This window comes from Triticum aestivum, chromosome 4D (genome assembly GCF_018294505.1).
Source record: "Triticum aestivum cultivar Chinese Spring chromosome 4D, IWGSC CS RefSeq v2.1, whole genome shotgun sequence".
Lineage (NCBI taxonomy): Eukaryota > Viridiplantae > Streptophyta > Magnoliopsida > Poales > Poaceae > Triticum > Triticum aestivum.
The window spans coordinates 513,947,411-513,968,370 of NC_057805.1; the positions used below are offsets into that span (position 1 = coordinate 513,947,411).

The 20,960-nt window shown below is 48.7% G+C and overlaps 2 pseudogenes; both read right to left on the reverse strand.

The window, feature by feature from the left end:
- Positions 1–2,421: 2,421 nt before the first annotated feature.
- Positions 2,422–8,935, reverse strand: LOC123100777 (probable glycosyltransferase 6; annotated as a pseudogene).
- On the reverse strand, positions 7,352–7,490 carry LOC123100899 (uncharacterized; annotated as a pseudogene).
- Positions 8,936–20,960: the final 12,025 nt, after the last annotated feature.

The window sequence follows — 20,960 nt, forward strand, 5'->3', positions numbered from 1 at the left end:
CCATGAGAGTATTGAGTTTCTTCATGCTTGCTTCATGAACTTTGGGGTTTGTTAAACGTCATCCGTAAATGGGTGGCTATTACGGCGGCTTACGGGTTCATGAAAAAGTGTGTCAAGTAACTTGATAGCTCAAGATTGGGATTTGCTCCTCTGACGATGGAGAGATATCTCTGGGCCCTCTCGGTGTTACGGTATCCATCATCGTCTGGCCAGACACTTTGTGATTTGATCACGGGGATGCCGGAACACGATAACGAGAAAAGAGAACAATACCGGTAACGAGGTAACTAGCATAGTGGACAAGTTGTTGATCCACGGGAATGCCAACATGTCTCACCTCGGGTATTTGTAACATATCGCGAAGCAACAGGAATAGCACACGGCAACTGGAGGTTCACTCGAATATTTATTCGTGTGGGTATAGGGGTCAATATGGGTGTCCACGGCTCCGATGTTGATCATTGATCGGAAGGGGTTCCGGGTCATGTCTATACTTCACCGAACCTATAGGGTCACACGCTTAAGGGTCATCTATCTGCTGAATACTAGACAGGGAGTCTGAGAGAAAATCACCGAAAGAAAGTTTCGGACAGCGGAATCGTACCGCAGAGAGAGGTCATCGGATAAGTTTCGATGATACCGAAAAGTTGTTTCGGGATACACCATTAAGTCAAATTGGTTTCGGCACATGCCTGATAATTCTTGGAGGATGCCAGAATCATTCTGGAAGCTTTTTGGAATTTTCTGAGATAAAAACCGGAAATGTTCCGGAGCTGCCGGAGCCACTTCAGATGCGTTTCGCAGATGAAAATCACTAAAACCGGAATTGTTTCGGAACGCGTTGAAAATCATTTTAGTGGGTACTGGAAATGTTCTTAGCCCACATAAATATTTTCAGTTCGATCAGACGCTGAAAAATGTCGTCGTGAATAGTGAAAATCAGCTTTATGGTTACTTTATGGAAAGCCACCTTTTGGGGCTTTGCTCCAAAAGATCTTGGGGATGACATGGATGGATAGGAGCCATTTTTGGGGCCCCTCATGGGGGTGTGGCCGGCCACATGGGGTATCCCCCCTTGGGGACCCTCTAGTTCCTTGGTTTCACTCCTAGGTCCTTGTGGAAGGACTTCATTCATGTGCATTTTGGGTTTTTTGTGAAACTACCCTACCCCCTTGGGATTTTCTATAAATAGAGGTGGAGGGGCAGCCCTCCACACTCATCTCTTGCTCTCATACACATGCCATGCATTATCTGGCTTCTTCTCTCCCTCCCACGAAAAGAGTTTCGTAGAGCCGTAAGGCTGTCTGGGTTCCGGCAGGAACTAGTTCTGGACGGCGAAGCCCTACCGGATAGATGACACCGTATGTGTGCAACTCTGTAGAGAGATCGTAGTTTCGGTCTTAGTTCGTGAGTGCCTCCCGAAGGGCTGTCCGTGTGACCGTCCGAGTTTCGAAGGTCCTCCCGAAGGGCTGTCCGAGTGACCGTTCGAGTTTCGAAGGTCCTCCCGAAGGGCTGTCCGCGACACCGTCCGGGGGGGTTGTTCGACCGCCTCCCGGAGGGCTGTCTGAGGAGCAGATGAGGGTATACATCCTCGCGGTTGGGAGGTTGTAAATCCTAGCTGCGGGGATCTGCACCGCCGATCGTCATCGACTCTACTTCCCGCTGCGCTACGAGTCGGTAACGAAAAAGATCAAACCATGTATGCAGTCTCCATAGTGGTCCTGGGCTGGTGCGTAGGTCGGAAATTTTTTGTTTTCTGCTGCGTTCCCTACACTGACATGTACGAATAGGATATCTTAGTCAACACGTGTCAGCCTGCTCTTAAATAAGGTCTGTGTACACCATTTGATTTCTTGGCACGTACAAGTGGTACTTCCTCTGGATCTGGATGTAGTACACTTGTCAACACGCATCGTCAAAAACTACTACTATTGGTAATCTTGATATCACTGTCATTTACATAATTACATACTGCTGTTACCTGAGCAACTAAATATTTGTTCAATTCAGTCAATTTCGCCTAGCGCGCGAGGTTGATATGGGGCAATGTTGGCGGCCACGTCCGGGTGAGGCCTCGCGAGGACCTTAACGTAGTAGGCAGGGGAGACACGGCTTGCTGTCGAAGGAAAGACAACGGGTTCGTAAGTAGGGAAGACGCGGCTTACCGTCGAAGGAGAGACAACGGGTTCGTAGGTTTAGCGTGTAGGGTAGCTGGCTGAGTTCATGGTCGGGGGTCAGAGGGATGGCCAGGGGCAGCGGTGACACGAGCTGTGAGAGGTGGCATCGGCGGTTCGGCCGGTGCGGGTCGATGGCTTGACAGGAGGTGTGTGTGTGGGGGGGGGGGGGGAGGGGGGAACAGTACCGCGGGGTTGAATGAAGAAGGTTGGAATTCTAGCAAAATCGACTTAATCCTAAAAAAGACTGAACAAGTGATTTATGGGTGCTCCTTGTATATATACCTGGATGAAGTTTGAAAAGAAAAGTAAAAAAAAAGGAGAGGTTCAAGAAAGGACCGAAAATGAAGCTAAAATGATGCACCGCCACATCCAGTGACAGTGACCCAGAGATGCAGAGCCAGCAACACTGTCATGTCATCATCTTTTCATTTCACTAATAAAACAGTGTACAAAATAACAAAATGGTGATTCGATTTTGCTCTCTTCTCTTCTGTAACAAGGAAACTGCACGCTCAGTTTGACTAGACTAGACTAGAGCGGGCGCACGTCGCCCTTGAGCGGACCGGCGTGGCGGAAGCCGTAGGCGCGGAGCACCTGGTCGTCGGCGAGGTTGAGCGCGCGGCGCATCCCCTCGGCGCAGCTCTCGTTGGAGTAGATCTCGTTGGGCTTGCTGCCGCAGGGGTTGCAGCCGGTGAAGTGCGTCACGAAGGGCCGGCGCCAGGCGGACGCCTTCTGCCCGCCCCCGTCGGGCCCCGGGACGCCGCCGGCCTTCTTCCTCAGGGCCGCGCGTTCCTCGCCGCCGCATACAGCGCTTGCTCCCCCTCGGCGTGCCGCCGCCGGAGCGCGGGCCCAAACCGCCGCGCCGCGACGCCGTCGAGCTTGTCCACGATCTCCGCCCAGTATCCCTGGAAGTAGTACTCGTGCTCCAGGTAGGTCCTGGCGCCCCATTTTTTGGGGTTCTTGAGCAGCAGGTATGCCAGCGCGGACTGGTCGTCGGGCTTGTCGCTGAGCGTGGCCTTGAGGGTCTTCCCCCATCGCGCGTACTCCGGCGAGGCCGGGCCCATGCTGGCCCATGCGTCCATGAAGTCGAGCGACCACTTATGAGGAAGCGTAGAACCCTTTGTCTCGGGCCGCAATGTATATATATGACCAATGCCTTGATATACACGTTTGAGGGATCGGGATCGATCGTGATCCTCTCGAGAGGTTACAGGAGATATGGGAGAGAAGAAGAGATAGATAGGGATACAAGTTAAACCACTTTCCTATCCCTATACAACTTGTATTCTAACACTCCCCCTCAATCTAAACCCTATTTGCCAAGGTTGAGATTGTACTTGAAATCATCTAACCTTCTCATCGTCAGAGGCTTTGTGAATCCATCAGCAATTTGATCACCTGTTGGAATGAACCTTATATCAAGCAGTTTGCGTGTTACTCTTTCTCTGACGAAGTGAAAATCAACTTCAATATGTTTTGTTCGTGCATAAAAAACAGGATTAGCTGAAAGATAGGTTGCACCAATGTTATCACACCATAATCTTGCAGCCTGTGGAACTTTAATTCCAAGTTCATGTAACAATGTCTGAATCCACATTACTTCAGCTGTTGCATTAGCCAAAGCTTTATACTCAGCCTCAGTGCTTGACCTTGAGACTGTTGCCTGTTTTCTTGCACTCCATGACACAAGGTTTGTTCCCAGAAATACAGCAAAACCACCTGTTGACCTTCTATCATCAGCACACCCTGCCCAATCTGCATCAGAGTAAGCTGACACAAGCATAGATGAAGACTTGACAATCTGAAGACCAAGTCCCTCTGTAAACTTGAGATACCTCAAAATCCTTTTGACTGCTGTCCAATGAGAAGTAGTAGGAGCATGCAAATATTGACATACTTTGTTAACAGAATATGAAATATCAGGACGTGTAAGAGTCAAGTACTGTAATACACCTACAATGCTTCTATAATTTGTTGCATCATCTGACCCAAGTGCTTCTCCACTTTCAACGGTAAGCTTTTCTGAAGTAGAGATAGGTGTACTGACTGGCTTACACTTTTCCATACCTACCCTTCTGAGAATATCAGTGGTATATTTTTGTTGTGTAAGAAGTATGCCATCCTTTATCTTCTTGACCTCAATTCCAAGAAAGTAATGTAGATCTCCTAAGTCTTTAAGAGCAAACTCCAGCTTTAAATCCTTAAGCAGACAAGTTGTGGCATCTGGGCTTGAACTGGCAACAATTATATCATCAACATAGACAAGAACAAATATAGTAATATTGTTCTTATGATAAAAAGAATAATGAGGTATCTGCCTTTGATGGCATAAACCCAAGCTTTTGTAACTGTGTACTTAGCCTTGAGTACCAGGCTCTTGGGGCCTGTTTTAACCCATACAATGCTTTGTCCAACTTACAGACATAATGTGGTGTATTTTTGTTTTCATATCCTGGTGGCTGCCGCATGAACACTTCTTCCTCAAGAACACCATGAAGAAACGTGTTCTGAACGTCTAGCTGTCGTAGGCTCCAACCTCTGGAAATAGCAATAGACAACACAAGTCGAATAGTAGCTGACTTAATAACAGGGCTAAAGGTATCCTCATAATCTATACCAAACCTTTGTTTAAACCCTTTTGCAACTAGTCTAGCTTTGTATCTGTCTATGCTTCCATCAGCTTTTTTCTTAATTTTATATATCCATTTGCAATCAATCACATTGGCATCTCTCTTTGGTGGAACTAACCGCCAGGTTTTGTTTTGAATGAGTGCATCATATTCAACATCCATAGCCTTCTTCCAATCCTTGTGTGCAAGAGCATCATGCAAATTTGTTGGTTCACCAATACTTGTGAAAAAAGCACGCTTAAGTTTATCATACCTGATTGTACCATCTGAATATTTCTTTTCCTTGACAATACCTGACCGAGACCGTGTATGACGGAGAGGAACTGGTGTTGCTGCAGGTCTAGCCGCAGAAGATCCCGAAAATTCTGGTTCTGCAGCAGAAGTGTCGTCCACAGAAAATCCGGCCGGATCCTCATCAGAGGCAGGCGCGCTCTCCCCCTCGCCAGCAGCATCGGGATTCGTGGCACGGGGCGAATCGCTCCCATGCAAATTGGCGGGGTCCGCGCCTGGGGAGCTATCGGCCACCCGGTCGGTTGCCGCGGGCTCCGCGCCTCGGGAGTGGTCGGCCACCCGATCGGTTGCCGCGGGAGACGCGAGGTGATCCGCCTGGGATCCCGCGTCTGTCAGTCTGCGGCGCAAATCCGCCTCGGATCGCGCGGCTGCAGGCGAATCGGCCTGGGATCCCGCGCCGGATCCTGTCTTGGCTGTACCTGGACACATAAAATCACGCCCTGTTGCTGCACAATCAACACCAGATTCAAAATTGTCCATGGAATTTTCCACATGATCAGTTCTAATTAATTCACCCCCATGATCAGAAGAAGACAGAGGATCGAAAAGAAGGGAGATTTCAGCACGCAAAAGAGCTCCGGCATTAGGATGAAGTTTAGCAAATGGAAACAATGTTTCATCAAAAATAACATCACGAGAAATATAGATACGGCCTGATGAGATTTCTAGACATTTGTATCCTTTATGAAGATTACTATAGCCAAGAAACACACATTGTGTGGACCTGAACTCAAGCTTATGACGATTGTAGGGACGCAAATTTGGGTAGCAAGCACACCCAAATTTTTGAGAGAACTATAGTCTGGTTTTTGATGAAACAAACGTTCCAAAGGAGTGGTGTTGCCAATGACTCGACTAGGCAGACGATTGATAAGATAAGTAGCCGTGATAAAAGCCTCATCCCAGTATTTGAGTGGCATTGATGCATGAGCTAAAAGAGACAAACCAACTTCCACAATATGACGATGTTTTCGTTCGGCAGAACCGTTCTGTTGATGGGCATGGGGCAAGAAACATGATGAATAATGCCAATGCTACGAAAGAAAGAGTTGAGTTTCTCATACTCTCCTCCCCAGTCACTTTGGACTGCAAGAATTTTTCTATCAAATTGTCTTTCAACAAGTTTTTGGAACTCTTGAAAAACAGAAAAGACTTCAGATTTGAATTTAAGCAAGTATATCCATGTGAATTTGCTATAATCATCAATAAAACTGACATAGTATTTCTTTCTACCAAAAGAATCTCTTGCATGACCCCATACATCACTCAAAATAAGCTCCAAAGGAGCATGAGACACACTATTTGACAAAGGATAAGGAAGTTGGTGACTCTTTGCACATTGACAAGCTTCACAAACTGACTCACTTTCCGAACTATGTGACAATGAAAGATTGTCTTTATTGACTACTTGCTTGACTATATTTAGAGAAGGATGCCCTAATCTTTGGTGCCACTTGGCTAAGGAGGGCTTGATAGCAGAATGAACTTGACGATGACGCTTTCGATCAAAGACTCTTGATGTGATGGGGTATAATCCTCCAATGCATCTACCGTGATGGATGAGCTCCCTCGTTGCCCGATCCTTTATGAAAAAATAGTTAGGATGAGTTTCAAAGAAAACATTATTGTCGGAGGTTAAGCGAGACATGGAAGCTAGATTTTTATCGGCTTGTGGAACATGAAGGACATCTCTGAGGACAAGATCACGTTTGAGACTAGGGGAATTAATAGAAGATTGACCAATGTGAAGAATGCCCATACCTCCACCGCTTGCGGTGTGAATCTGATCATTGCCATGATACCTCTCTCGGAGAGCAAGCTTCTCTAGCTCGTTTGTGACATGATCAGTAGCTCCAGAATCAGCGTACCATACCGTGTCACCATCAGCTCCGCCGTGCTCCCGTATGGCTGCAGCAGCTTGTCGTATATCAGGCACGAAGTCCTCATCATACCGGTGCCAGCAGTCCATGACTTCATGGCCCGGTTTCTTGCACAGCTGACATCTAGGGCGACGACTGTTGTTGTTGTTGTTGTTGTAGCCGTTGTGGTAGCCGCCGCCGCGGTCACCACCATTGTAGCCGCCGCCGCGGTCACCACCACCAGAGCGAGCCTGGCCCTGGTTACCACCGCGCCCGCCGCCGTTGCTGTTCCCGCGTCCACGCCCTTGCTGTCCACGCCCACGGCCACGTCCGCGGGAGACAGCGTTGACAGAAGACTGGCGCAAGTTTACTCCTTGAAGCATGCTAAGGCGGGCGTCAAAGCTCAGGAGCTGACTATACAGCTCCTGAACCGTAACAGGTTCGACGCGCGCAGCCAGAGCCGAGATCACGGGGTTGTAGTCGATGTCGAGGCCGGCTATGACGTGGGAGATGATCTCGGCGTCTCCGAGCGGTGCACCGGCGCAGGCAACTTCATCTGTAAGGGTTTTAATTTTCCCAAGATATTCTGCCATGGTTAGATTACCTTTCTGCAGATTGGTAAGCGCCATCCTTGTGTTGATCTTCTGGGCCTGTGTTTGCGCAGCGAACATTGCATGGATGGAATTCCATACCTCGGCCGGCGTCTGGAGCATTGCAACTTGAGCGAGGACCTCTCGATACAGAGACCCCATAAGGTACCCTTGGACTTGTTGCTGCTGCGCAAACCAGATCGACCTGGCGTAGTTGAAGACCTGCTCTTCCTTCCCATCGTTGGTGACGGTGATGGTGGCAGGGGGCGCCGGACTTGCGGCATCGAGGAAGTGCTCCATCTGTGCCCCCTTGATCTGGGGTAGCACGACAGCCTTCCAGAGGAGGAAATTCGTCCTCGTGAGCTTCTCTGATGGAGGCGGACCGAGAGAGGGCGAGCTGCTATGGGTAGAGGATGATGCAAAGGTGGAAGATGCGGACAAGGTGGACAGAGCGCTCATGGTGGATGCGGGCCTGGTGGATGCAGCGGTGGACGGCGCGGTGCCTGACATGATTACCTCTCTCTCGATCAACTAGATTGATTCCTTCTCGAGGGCTAGACGTACGAGAGGAAGGGCTCTGATGACCATATGAGGAAGCGTAGAACCCTTTGTCTCGGGCCGCAATGTATATATATGGCCAATGCCTTGATGTACACGTTTGAGGGATCGGGATCGATCGTGATCCTCTCGAGAGGTTACAGGAGATACGGGAGAGAAGAAGAGATAGATAGGGATACAAGTTAAACCACTTTCCTATCCCTATACAACTTGTATTCTAACACCACTGGCAGTTGCGGATGTGGAAGACGCCGGCGTTGAGGCCGACCCAGGACCTGGCCTCGTACACCTCCCTGTCCCAGCCGTGGACGACGAGGTTGTAATCCTTATACCTGGTGGCGAGCGGGGGCGCGAAGTCCATGTCGGTGATGACGGCGTCGGCGTCGAGCCACCAGACCCACTCGGCCTCCGGGTGGGCGAGCATGGCGGCGCGCACCACGGGGATCTTGGCCCAGTAGGCCACCATCCGGGGCTGCAGCAGCGCCGTGTTGTAGAGCAGCTCCATCCCGTGGAGCCGCGCGTAGTCCACCTTGTCCCCGTGACGCAGAACGGCGCGGTCTCCGACGCCATGGTCAGTCGCCTCGAGGACCGCGCGGGCGTGGCGTGTCTTTAGCAAGGTCTGGGCTGGCCAGTGAGGAGTGAGGAGTGTGGAGTGTGAGCCGACGGGAAACGAGGGTGGCAGCGGCGGGAAAGGTGATAGCGTGGGGGCTCGGGTTTGGGGTTGGACCGGGAAATGGCAGGGTGGAACGGGGGCGCAGGGCCGCGGATTCTGGTGTGGGGATCGATCTATTTCTCTCTCTCTCTTCTCCGCGTTGTGTCGGCCGCCGGCGCCGGGCGCGGTGAGCTGCCCGCGTGGGGCTTGCTTGCATGGGCCTTCCGTTCTTTCTTTGCGGTTTGTTTTCTTTCCGTTAATTTTTTTTTGGACCACTCCCAACAGTGTATTTTTTGCTATATTCAATTCAATGTAGATAGATTGGAATGGAATTGCAGAGGCGTGCACACCTCCCCTCGGATCACGCCATTAATGCGCATGCAGATCTGCTCCCTAATTGTAGCTTAGTATGTGTATATTTTGGAGATGCATTTCTGATACGCATATATGCCTTATTTATAAAGAGAGATTTTCTGATCTACACTATAAATGAAAACCAGGCATGTGTGACCTATACGATCTGGCAAATATATTAGCCGTCCGGCCAAATGAGCAAAGCTCAGATGGCTAGGTTCTGTGTGGTGGAACCAAACGACCAGGGTTCAAGTTTTAAACTTGACATTCAACAATCATGCATGTCAATTTGTTTCACTAATCTTTGTGTGGGCATAGATGTGACGCTTGGAGCAACTATATGCAGCAGCTTATATTACACATTTTTATTATTTAGACACCCCATCCAATAGCTTTCTCTTTCTATACAACATTTTACCGCATGCTTCATATGCTTTATTTAAAAAAAATATACTTCCTCCGTTCCTAAATACTATAAGTCTTTGTAGGGATTCCACTATAGACCACATACTATGTATATAGATGCATTTTAGAGTGTAGATTCACTCAGCTTGCTCCATATGTAGTCCATAGTAAAATCTCTGCAAAGACTTATATTTAGGAACAGAGGAAGTATAAACTAAGAGCAAACTTCAATTTGTTTTTGTAATAGTTTTATTTTTTTAGCACCTATTTATGCATATATTTTACAAATGTTCCTGCAGTGATGCGCGGGGCATCATCTAGTTAACTAAACGGGCCTACAAAATTTCAGCTCCATTTCTAATGGATTAATGTGTCGGGATTCATGTTGGTCTGTCCCACGATGTGAGGGCCGTCAATTTATGGTGCATTTTTTTTGTGTCTTAGGGAGGCCATGGTGCGCCTTTGTATGCTACTCCCTCCGATCCAAATTAATTGTCGTTGATTTAGTATATTTTTTTTCATTTTCCTTTTTAATCGGTGTGGGTTCTATTACTAACGCTGGCCTTTTCACATATTTTTTGGTGTTGACATGGGCTACATATGGGTTGTATGGAAGAATGGAGCTGGAAGGAGATGAGCACTTGTTTCTTTTTGTGTTGTTCTTTTCTTCTTAAATATTTTTTGTTTCTATTTTCTAGATTATTCTTTCTTACTTAATGCTTTTACCTCCTTTTTTCACCTTTTCTATCTTTTCTTGGTGAGGGAGAATATATACACATTGTTATTTAATTTCTATAATCGATGAGATTAAGTTAATTATGAAATACACAACTAGATATAGAATTTTTATTCTTTTACTTTGCTATTTACGTTTTCATTACTCTTTCATTTATGTTACTGTATTATGCATCGGGTGAGATTCTAGAAGGGCACAAACCTTTGTGCCTCCATGGTGTCGCCACAGAAGTTAATTTATTCGCAAAACATAGACCCCTTCATTAATGAGATGCTGATGGAGTCCACAAAAACTCTAACATCTTAGGCACCCCCACCTCTCAGTGCCAATATGAAAACCGAAGGCGACGGGACTGAAAGAAGCGCCAGCGCCAGCTGCTTTTCTTCCTCGTACCCTAACTTTCTCTCCAATGTATTATTGTCGACGAAATCATGTTTTCCTTTTTGCCGCACATTATGGCAAAGTGTCGCCGCAACGCACAGGCAGAGCATGATATCTACCGAAGTAGGCCGACCCATTTTGTAGCTGTACGCAAAGCTTTATGTTTCCGGTTCGGGAACATTCTGGAGATTTCCAGCCATTTTTTTCCGGTTTTGGGAACTTTCTAGAAGGCTCCTGAACTGTTTTTTCTTTCTATGTTCTTTTTCCTTTTTTCATTTTTCATTTTCCTGTTTCATCTGTGAACCAAAATTTAATCAAATTTTCGGAATTTGTTTGTTTTCAAATTTGTTCAGAAAATTCCAAAAAAGTTTAGAATATCAATTTTTTTTGAAAATGTTTGCATTTTTAAATTTTCTTCACAAATTCAAAAAATGTTCAAGAATTTCAGAATATGTTCCTGTTTCTAATATTAGTTCACAAATTCAAAAGATTTTTATGTTTTAAAAATTTGTTCCAAATTTCAAAAAATGTCGGGGGATTTCAAAAAATGTTCATGATTCGAAACATTGTTCATAATTCTGAATCATAATTTTCAGAAAATGTTCCTGTTTCCAAAGTTTGTTCACAAATTCAAAAGATGTTCTTGTTTAGAAAATTTGTTCACAAATTCAAAAAATGTTCTGGGGATTTTGTAAATGTTTGTGTCTTGAAAAAATGTATATAATTTCAAAAAAAGTGTACACAACATTCAAAAAATGTTCCAGTTCTAAAAAATATAAATAAAAATATTGTCATGTTTCCAAAATTCAAAAATGTTTGGGGATTTTCATAAACTTTTGCGTTTCGAAAAACGTTTGTTATTTTCAAATATGTTCTAGTTTTCAATTTTTTCACAAATTCAAAAAAGGATTGCGGAATTTCATAAAATGCTTGTGTTTTGAAGATATATTCATAATTTTGAAAATAATTCGTTTTTTAATGTTTGTCTTGTCAAAATTTGTCCAGAAATTCAAAGATGTTCATGTGTTCAAGATTTGTTCGCACATTAAAAGAATTTCGGTTATTTCATAAAATGTTTGCGTGTTGAAAAGAAACTCGTAATTTCAAAAAATGTTTGTGTTTTTCAACAATTGTTTGAGTTTTCATAAGTTTTTTGTAGTTTTGAAAAATGTTCTCATCTTCAATTGTGTCCCTTCTTTTTGCAAAAAAAGTTTGGGGGTCCCAAAAAATGTTTGTGTTTTTTAAAAAATATATTAAATTCTGAAAACGTTCGTTATTCAAGAAATATTTACTTTTTAAAAAAAAATAAATGATGTTCTGAATTTCAAAAAAAGTTTAAAAATTTGTGGCTTATAGTTATTGAAACCGGGTTGCCATTTTGGAGAACAAATCACAGGATCTATAGTGGCTAACGACGTGGTTCACTCCCTGGATGTCGTGTGTTCGATCCTCTAGTTCACGTACTTTTTTGGGGGATTTTTGTCGAACTAGTGTTTAAGTTTTGTCACAATCGCTCGTTTCTTTAAGTGTCGGGCTGCAAGTCTTTTGTTAAAATGAGCTGGTTACGGTGGCAACAGCGTGGCTGCATGTTCAACTGGTCGCGGGTTCGAAACCCCCTCACACGTTCACTTCTGTCGATTTTTTACCGCACCCTACCGCAAATGGGCCAGCCCAGGTCATCTATTCCCTGTGCGAAACAACGACTCTTTGCCCTGATATGCGGCGTATAGGAGGTCCCGACGAAATCTGTCCATTGGCGTCCAAGCCTAAACTAGGCTCATATCATATAGGCCCAATGTGGAGTCTAGGCTATTATATCAAAGTCCAAGCAGAGCTCATATAGGCCTAACGTTGTGCCCATGCTAAAAAGAACGAGGTTTCCCTTTATTTTTCTCTATCTGAACATTTCTATAAAAAAAAAAGAACAATCTAGCCACAGAGGCAGAGCATGCACCATGGAGGAGTCCGCAACACAAGGGCAGAGTAGCGAAGCTAAACTAGTATACGTATGGTAGGAAAGGCAAGTTGATCCAGAGCCACAAATTTCCTTACCAGCATTAGGCATATGCATGTCCACTAGCAAGTTATATAAGTACTGATCACTCCTACCCTCTAATTAGCTGCAAGATATATACTCGATCGCAGTCCAGGCGTAGCTACTTAGAAATTAAAAATCCACCTCTTCGATTTGAAGGCAACTTTTTTTTTAACACAGTACAGACGCAAGCGCTCATATACACGCACATACACTCACCCCTATGAGCGCACATGACTTGAACCCTGCTGGACTGGGGATACCATAGTCCCTCTAACCATTCGAAGGCAACTTTGATACGTTGCTTGTCACCGACGACCTTTTGATCCGGAGACGATAAGGTCGTCCGTGACATGCAGAGCATTAAATATGCGTGTTTCGTTCTCCATTTTGTCTGTCACGTTCGTATTTCCTTTCGAATCCATGAAGGTATACCTTCATTGGTGGCGGTTCTGATCCCTGAGGAGCTCTATATGCAGAATCGTTGCCTGGATGAGGAGGAGCTCTATACAAACGCCGAGTTCATCAGAAACCTTTTCCTTCACACTAAAAACGGTAGAATCTCCATAAGCCCGAAAAGTGACGGTCAACCCAGTCAAGAGCTTGACAAAAATACGCATCCCGCGTCTTCTTCGGAGACACGACTCAACATGAAGGATAGATTCATTTTGCACGTTAGTCAACCAAGGTGTGGCCATGCCGCCCCCTGGTGAGCGAAACATCCGTTGTCTGCTTGGGGGTATGCCGGTTTCGTCGAAAACCTTTGCCTTCACACTGTATATGCTATCTTCTCTCTCAACCTCAATTGTCATGATTTTGCCTGCCAATGTCTTGACAAAGATATGCATCCCTTGGGCGACAAGGTCAGGGTGAGGGTAGACTCCTCCTCCATGTTGTAATGCTCTAGGGTGCACCTGCCCACCTGCAACTCGTTTTCAAATTTGAGTCTCTGATGGCATGCAGGGATGTCCTCCTTTGCCTGAATCTTAGCCTTGACATCATAGATCTTATCTGATCCTGTCACCTTGAGACTGATAGTCTTGCCATTGAGTATATTGACAAAGATCTGCATTTGTTCAATGATCACACAAAACATTAGCATCTTAGACAAAAGGCTTTCATTAGATTAACTAAATGCAAACGACCAAAAAGCAAATCAACACTTTAACCACAATAGATTGACGATGTGTGACGCGGAACGCGGGGTGGGCGACATGCCTAACGCGCAAGGCTCCCCGACGCCGGCTAGCGCGCGTGCCCCCGGCGATCGCCGGAGGGTGGGCGGGCGCTTTTGGGCGCTTGCGGAGGAAGGCAGCGGGGATGAAGACGAAGACGGCGGGCGCGCCGGCGGTTCGCCGGCGTATTCGCCGACTCCCTCGGATGTGATTTGCGAGGCTTTCGCCCCTGGTTACGACGAGGAGGAGGTGGCGGAGATCGTTGAGACGGTCGTCCCTCCCGAGGATCCGACGAGGGTCGGTCTGCGCTCCGGAGAGAAGCTGGAGTTGCTCCGGCAGATCGTGCATCGGCGGAAGGCGGCGATCGCTCCTCGGCCGTGGAAAGGGCCCATTCCCAAGGTTAGTCTCCCAAAACACACTGTGTTTGATCTAGTTAGGCCGGAGGCATGGACTGTGGTGGTCGGTAGGAAGAAAGGACGCCGGGCGGCGGCCGGCCGGAAGCTGGCGGCGTCGATTGGGATCGCCGCTGCTAGGGTGGCGCGTTTGAATTCGCTGATGGGCGCAGATAGGCCGCCCGTGACTTCTGGGCCGCCTTCGGCTGGGTATGAGGCCCAGTGCAAAGCAGCTGCGTTCCAAGCCGAGCTGCATTCACTTGGGCCGGCGAGTTCTATTGGGCCAAGGTCTGGTGGGTATGAGGCCCAGCCGGACGTGGTTACGATCGATACTGAGGAAAGGGGCGCATGCACGTTTCGTTCGTCTTCGCCTATTCCATCGCCGCGCCCTAGGGTTTTGCATCGTCGTCTGCCGTGCCTACGTACGGCCGGACCTGGTCGGGCTCGCCGCATTCCCCCTCTCGGCGCCATGGTGGGCTCTAGAGGCGCGCCTCCTCCCAGGAAGCGGCCGCCTGCGCCCAGCGGGGCTGGTCGGGCTTCCAGGGTGACGCCGCCGGGCCAAGGCAATGGAAGGGGCGTGCTGCCGCCGGGCCAAGGCAATGGCCGGGGCACGCTGCCGACACCGGAGTCGGGTGTTGGTCGTGGTGGCGTGCCGCTACCCAAGACCGCAGCGGGTCGCGGGTCGGGTAGACCTGATGCGGCGCATTTTGCTGACAGAACGCCCGTGGGGAGGCCGCCGGCTCCGGCGGTGCCGTCGGGTGGTCGTGGCGGACCGGGCTCCGGTCCTAGACCGGTGGCTCATGGCGCTACTGCGGTCGTAGCTGCGGGCCGGGGGGCCGCGCCACCAAGGGCCCCCGTGCCGTCGGGTCCGACGCCTAGACCGGCTCCTCCTCCCCACGTCGTTGCTCGCCCGTCTCCGTTGTCGCAGACCAACGGTACTGCTGCTGCGCCCCGGGGTCAGTGGGGGGACGACGGCTATGATGCCTACGGGGCTGGCCAGCACCGTGGTTCTTCGTCTACGGGAGGCGGCCGTGGCTATGCATGGCAAAGCGATGGCTCGGTTGAGAGGCCGTTCTTGGGGCCTGCCGGTGGCTTCGTTGAGGGGCCTTCGGATCCGGGTCATCGGCAGCGAGGAGGTTACCGTGGCCATCGTGGTGGTCGGGGCGGGCGAGGGGGCCGGTACCGTCCACGACCGCCGCCACCACCGGTCGTTGTCGAGCAGATGACTGATAGCGGGGCTGCAAAGGAGCCTGTGTTGTCCGACCACGCTATGGAGGTAGTGACGGCTCTTGCTTGTGCTCCGGTGCCTGAGAAAGAGGTTATGCCTGATGTGTCCGCGGAGATGATGGACAGGGCTGAGTCTGATCGAGCGTCCAAGTGGGCGTGTAGGAAGGAAAAGATGCTTTGCTATCGTTGCGGAGACAAGGGTCACTTCATTGCGGAGTGTGTGGCACGTTTATGTGATACCTGTGGTAAACTGGCACATGAATCTGGGGATTGTCCGTTACTGCGCGATCAGGCGCCTTCACTCAAGATGTATGGAGTATACTGTGCTGAGCTAACTTTTTTCGAGTCTCCGACTGAGCACGAGGTGCCTGACGAGTCTCCGAGTATGACCACGGGGATTGTCAAGGTCACCAGAGGGGAGGTGTCTGAGGCACAGATCGTGCAGAGGCTTCGAGAGCTGGCTCCTGGGGATTTCCAGTGGGACCTTGTCGGTCTTGCTGATAAGATGTTCAGGGTCGAGTGCCCGTCTGTGGAGGGCCTGCAGCGGTTGCTGAGTTTTGGGATGTGTAAGGTGCCGGGTACTGATGGTATCCTTGAGTTTCAGGAATGGAAGCTTGTTGAGCCTCAGGGCGTACCGCTTACGCAAGCGTGGCTATGCTTTTCCGGGGCACCTTCCTCGCCGCTGCAGGATGCTCGGGTTGTGGCCAGTTTGGGCATTCTTTTGGGGAAGCCTGAGCGTGTGGACATGGCTTTCACCAGAGCTCAAGGGATTGCTCGGGTTCTGGTCAGTATTCTGAATGTTGAGTATGTGCCGGAAGTGGTTAAGTGGGCTTATCGAGGCAGGATTTATAATCTGGTTATTGAGTTTGAGGACGAGAGCCTGCTGTCTGCGCCGGCTCACGTGTCTGACGTTGATATGCATGAGGGTGACGGTGGCGCGGGAGTTCAGGAACCGCCGGTTGAGGACTCTGGACGACAGCTGTCCATGGGGCCGGGGTCCGAGACCGCGACGACCGGGGATGGAGCTGCCCAGCCCTCCTCGGTGCCTTCGAAGTCGTTGAGATTTGGATCCTTCGAACCTTTTTCTGCACCGCCGAGGTTGTGGAGCGATCGGGTGGAGTCCGAGGAGGCCTTTGAGCTCGCTTTGCCTGCTTTGGATTTTCTGGATGCTGTGGACTCGGGCTCTGGGGATCTCGGGGCTTCATCACTTACGGTCAGGGGGGCGGAGGAGGTGAGTCGGCAGGTGGCCACTCCCTCTTCTGGTCAGCGCGTGGTTCCCCCTCAGGAGATGCTGCAGCTTACCGGGCCTCGTGTGCAGGGAGGAGCCATAGGCCAGGCGGTCTCGGGTTCTTTTTGTGCTGAGGACGGGGATGCGGGGCAGGTGGCTCCCGTGTCCTCTTCTTCGCTGGGAGGAGGTCCGGGTCAGGAGGACTCGGATACTTCTTCTCCCGTTGCGACTTCTTCTCGGATGGTGTCGGCTTCGCCTTCGGGAGTGGGCTCGGGGCAGGTGGCTTCGGAGCTTTCTCCTATGGTGGCGGCCTCTCCGGTGCAGGTTGGGGAGCCAGGACGGGAGGTCCTGGCTATGTCTCCACCACCATCGGTGATGTCCTCGTCTGGTGGGGCGCGCCAGGCGTCCCTTTCTCCTACTGGCGCGACTGTGGGGAGGCCCATGCAGGTCGCTCGGACTGCGGGTTGGGGTGAGGCAGGAGGTCGTACCCCATCCATGATCTCTCGGGAGGAGGTCATTGCGTTTTGCGGGATCCAGGATCCCTTGTCTGAGGGGCGCCGGGTGAGTGACCGTCTCCAGGCACATCCGGATGTGGACGACATCCAGCAACGGTGCGCCATGAGGGCGGCCAAGCTTCGTGATGTCGAGGTCACTACTGGTATGTCGGTTAATATTTCCAATTCCATTTTGCATTTTTCAAATGATGAGATTCTTGATAATGCAAATCAATTAGGAGTTTCTCTTGGTAGTAATGAAACTGAAATTACTAATTCTATTAATGATCTACTTGACCTAGAGGCTGAGCGGGCCTTAGAGATGATTCGCAATATTGCGGCTGTTAAACCCATGTGTGATTCGGAGGTTGATGCGCTTGGGGTCAGGGTGCTTGACAATTTTTGTGCGGATCTTTTGCCTTCTAGTTCTGAGGCGGGGGTAGAGGATGTCTCTACTGAGATAGGCTTGGCAAGCCCCTCTGACACTGGGTATGAGGACCAGTTGCAGAGTCAAGCTATTCCAAAGCGCAAGTGGAAACGGAAGGTATACCCGTTGTCCGCAGTGCGTAGGAGTGCTAGGTTGCGTTCGGCAAAAAAATTCTACGATGAACTATGAAAGGAATCTTTTGGAATAGCAGAGGTCTAAGAGACTTGGCTAAAAGAAGGTTTCTTGCTGAGGCGTCTGTCGAGCATCACTTAGATTTTATCGCTCTTTTGGAGACGGGGAGAGATAATTTTGCGCCTCAGTTTCTAAATTCTTTGTCGGGGGGTATTGAATTTGATTGGCATTGCTTGCCGCCGAGAGGGAGATCGGGTGGAATCTTACTCGGCGTTAGGTGCGAGACGCTTGAGGTTCGCAGTGTGGTTATGGGAGACTTTGCAGTCAAGTTCCGGGTGCGGTCGAAGGAAGATGGGTTTAACTGGGCTCTGGTTGCGGTTTATGGGGCTGCGCAGCCCGAGCTCAAGCCCGATTTCCTGGCTGATCTAGTTCGGATGTGTGGTTCCGAGCAGTTGCCGTACCTGGTGGGGGGTGATTTCAATATTATTAGAAGGCGTGAGGATAAGAACAATGATAACTTTGACGGCAGATGGTCGTTCATGTTCAATACTATCATTGAGAGTTTGAACCTGAGAGAAATTGAGCTCTCGGGCAGAAAATTCACCTGGGCTAATGCGCTGCCAAATCCGACGTATGAGAAGTTGGACCGTGTGTTGGCTAGTGTCGATTGGGAACAGAAGTTTCCTCTAGTAACAGTCCAGGCCTTATCCCGTGGTATTTCTGACCACACGCCGCTTTTTGTGGACTCTGGTCAGCCCTCCCACTTGGGGAACAAGAATGTGTTCTCCTTTGAGATGGCTTGGTTTGAACGTGAAGGCTTCTTTGATCTTGTGGCTAGAGAGTGGGCTAAGGATTCAGGAGGAAAGACTGCGCTTCAGCGCTGGCAGAATAAGATCAGGCACTTGAGGAGTGTCCTGCGTGGATGGGCTAAGCATCTTAGCGGGATTTATAAGGTTGAAAAGGAAAGGCTTCTCTCCCTTATTCAGTCCCTAGATGTAAAGGCAGAAACCACGCTTCTGCCAGTCGCGGAGCTTCAAGCCAAGCTGGACGCGGAATTGAGGCTGAAGGAACTTCTTAGGGAAGAAGAGTTGAAGTGGGCGTTGCGGGCCAAGGTCCGGAGAGTAGTCCAGGGGGACGCGAACACTGAATTTTTTCACATGATTGCTAATGGTAAGCATCGAAAGAAGAGGGTCTTTCAGCTTGAGCAAGATGAGGGTACAATTGTAGGACAGGAGAACCTAAAATTGTACATTACTGAGTTCTATAAGCAGTTGTTTGGCCCTCCAGAAAATAAATGTGTGTCTCTGGATGAGTCCAGGGTTGAGGATGTTCCTCAGCTCACAGTTGTGGAGAATGATGTTCTGACGGCTCCTTTTACCGAGAAAGAGGTATTTGAGGCCGTCTCACAAATGGAAACTAACAAAGCGCCGGGCCCAGATGGATTTCCAGTGGAGTTTTATAAGAAATGCTGGTTTATCATTAAAGGAGATTTGTTGCCTTTGTTCAATGATCTGTTTGCTGGGCAGCTTCCTTTTCAGCTAAATTTTGGAACGATCACCCTTCTTCCTAAGAAAACAGAGGCTGTGAGAATTGAGCAATTCAGGCCAATCTGTCTTCTTAATGTTAGCTTCAAAATTTTCACCAAGGTCGGGACCAATAGGCTCTCACAGATCGCGCATGCTGTTGTGCAGCCTACCCAAACTGCCTTCATGCCGGACAGGAACATCCTTGAGGGTGTTGTGGTCCTACATGAAACGCTCCATGAAATCCACACGAAAAAGCTGGATGGGGTTGTTTTCAAAGTGGATTTCGAAAAAGCGTATGACAAAGTCAAATGGCCTTTCCTTCAACAGGCTTTACGCATGAAGGGTTTTGATGAGGCCTGGCGACGCCAGGTAGAATCCTTTACGCAAAAAGGTAGTGTTGGAATTAAAGTCAATGATGATATAGGTCATTATTTTCAGACACACAAAGGCCTGAGGCAAGGAGATCCAATGTCCCCTATATTGTTCAACATTGTAGTCGATATGTTGGCCATTCTCATAGGCAGGGCAAAGAACGCCGGTCAGGTAGGTGGCTTGGTGCCCAACCTAGTTGATGGGGGTGTGTCCATTTTGCAGTACGCTGATGATACAATCATCTTCATGGAGCATGACTTGGCAAAAGCGAGAAACATGAAGCTGGTGTTGTGTTTATTTGAACAATTGTCCGGTTTAAAGATTAACTTTCATAAAAGCGAGTTGTTCTGCTTTGGTAGAGCCAAGGAGGAACAAGAGGCTTATAGGCAATTGTTTGGTTGTGAATTAGGGGCTTTACCTTTTACTTACCTAGGTATACCCATTCATCATCGTAAGCTCACGAACAGAGAGTGGAAATGTATCGAAGATCGGTTCGAAAAGAAACTTAGTTGCTGGAAGGGCAAACTTCTGTCTTATGGAGGCCGGTTAATTCTTATTAATTCGGTGCTCACAAGTTTGCCGATGTTCCTACTATCTTTCTTTGAGGTTCCAGTTGGGGTTAGGAAAAGGCTGGACTTCTATCGGTCAAGATTTTTTTGGCAGAGTGATGATCTTAAGAGAAAGTATAGACTCGCCAAGTGGGATATTATTTGTCGTCCCAAGGATCAGGGGGGGTTGGGTATCGAGAATCTTGAGGTCAAGAACAGATGCCTGCTTAGTAAGTGGCTATATAAGTTATCAGTTGGGACTGATGCGACTTGGGCACAGATACTTCGTAACAAGTATCTGCAATCCAAAACTTTGTCACAGGTGACAATGAGACCAACTGATTCGCCATTTTGGAAGGGGCTTATGAGAGTTAAGACAGCCTTCTTTAATAGAACAAAGTTTATAGTCGGCGATGGTAACGATACTCGCTTCTGGGAGGACACTTGGCTTGGTGAGACACCTTTGGCATTACAGTACCCAACTCTGTATCGTATTGTGCATCGCCGTGATGCGCTTGTGGCAACGATTATGCAGGCCACCCCCCTTAATATTCAGTTTAGGAGGGTGCTTGTTGGTAATAGATGGGAAGCTTGGCTTCATCTGGTGCGTAGACTGATGGAGGTTCAGCTACAACATCAGCCCGATCAGTTGTGTTGGAAACTTACTAGGTCTGGACAATTTACCGTTAAATCGATGTACATCGATGTTATTAACTCGAGTGTCATTCCTAACTCCAAACATGTTTGGAAAGTCAAAGTTCCTTTGAAAGT